At 36.0% G+C, this 1399-nt stretch overlaps 1 long non-coding RNA gene across 1 annotated transcript in view; it reads right to left on the bottom strand.

Moving 5' to 3' along the window:
• Window positions 1-278, bottom strand: part of LOC136843264 (uncharacterized) — a 6207-nt gene extending 5929 nt beyond the window's left edge. Inside the window, exon 1 of the long non-coding RNA XR_010854504.1 lies at window positions 1-278. This exon is cut by the window's left edge and continues 9 nt beyond it. This is a non-coding gene — a long non-coding RNA (uncharacterized lncRNA).
• Between the last annotated feature and the right edge of the window lie 1121 nt (window positions 279-1399).

Here is a 1399-nt window from a genome sequence, read left to right on the forward strand (position 1 = left end):
GGCCGGTGTCTATAACTTGACCAACGAAGTGACAATAATCGAAGGAAATCAGAAGCGTCAACTGTAGCGCGAGTTGCGTGATAACAGGCTTTTTCGTGAACACTTCACAACGGGATCAATTACGCTACGATAAGTAAGAAATTGAATACGCCACTATTGAGAAAAAAGGATTACTTTGCAAATTCAAGCTAAACGTCTACCGCACGGAACGATGTTACAGTCGATCGAAGGTCCGAACGTTCAAACAGTGAAAGCGACCGATGTAGTCGTTAAGAAATATTTTGCCAAGGACTCGAGAGACACCGCAGTCTTACTTCCTGGACACGAGCGAAAACGATCCATGCGTAGCCTTGAAATCGCTCTCTTTTGAAGCACTCAGTTTATATCATACTCCCTTCTTTTACTTGTCTTTCATGGAACTTTTGGAAGTTTAAAATGCAGTAGGCTACATGATGAATGGATTTTCCTAAATGCAACTCGAAATTTGTTTTGAAGCTCCTGAAATAATTTGTAGCATAAGCAAGCAGCATACTTATTTTCATCACCCCTACGATATAACTTTTAATTCTCTTGGAAATTTTCTTATAACGTTATATTATGAAATTTTCTATATATACGTACCGTATAAGTGGATGATTTACGTAAAATTTTATACATAATTATATGATTCACAACCAAGTAGAGACAAGTATAACTATAGTTACACGTACTTACACTTTGTATTGCTGTTGTGAAACTGATACCTGCGTTTTATGGGGAATATGGGCATGTTTTTATTTTTTTTAATCACTGAAAAGCCAGGCTGCTATCTGTAGCTGTTGTTATCTCAAGTCTTGACGTTAACTGCCTCCTTTGAGTAATCCTGGAAAATCCCCCTTTTGCGCATTTGTTTAAAATATTTCTACGGTTATTTTTTGTTTTTTTTTACGTATAGGAACTTCATTCTGCGGAAGCTTGATCTTTTCATCTTGTTCAGTTGGAGTTCATGCTCTCTCTCTCTCTCTCTCTCTCTCTCTCTCTCTCTCTCTCTCTCTCTCTCTCTCTCTCTCTCTCTCTCCTGGCAGCCATTCCTTCTATTTACTTTTATTTTTCTACCAACACCTTATTAAGGTAGGTGTGTGTGTGTGTGTGTTTGTGTGTAATATATTTGTGGCTTTGCTGCGTGTATATACATGCACGCTATTCATTTCCCTCTTCTTCTATACAACACTTAAAGTTAATTATACGTACAGTATATACACACATATACATATATACACATACATATAATATATATATATATATATATATATATATATATATATATATATATTATGTTATGATAGCCTATTGTTCACTTTAGATTTCTACGCTTATCCAGCTTTCTATAAATGCCCAAATTTTCGGAGCCTTAGACCAG

The sequence above is a fragment of the Macrobrachium rosenbergii genome, chromosome 11 (assembly GCF_040412425.1).
Source record: "Macrobrachium rosenbergii isolate ZJJX-2024 chromosome 11, ASM4041242v1, whole genome shotgun sequence".
Lineage (NCBI taxonomy): Eukaryota > Metazoa > Arthropoda > Malacostraca > Decapoda > Palaemonidae > Macrobrachium > Macrobrachium rosenbergii.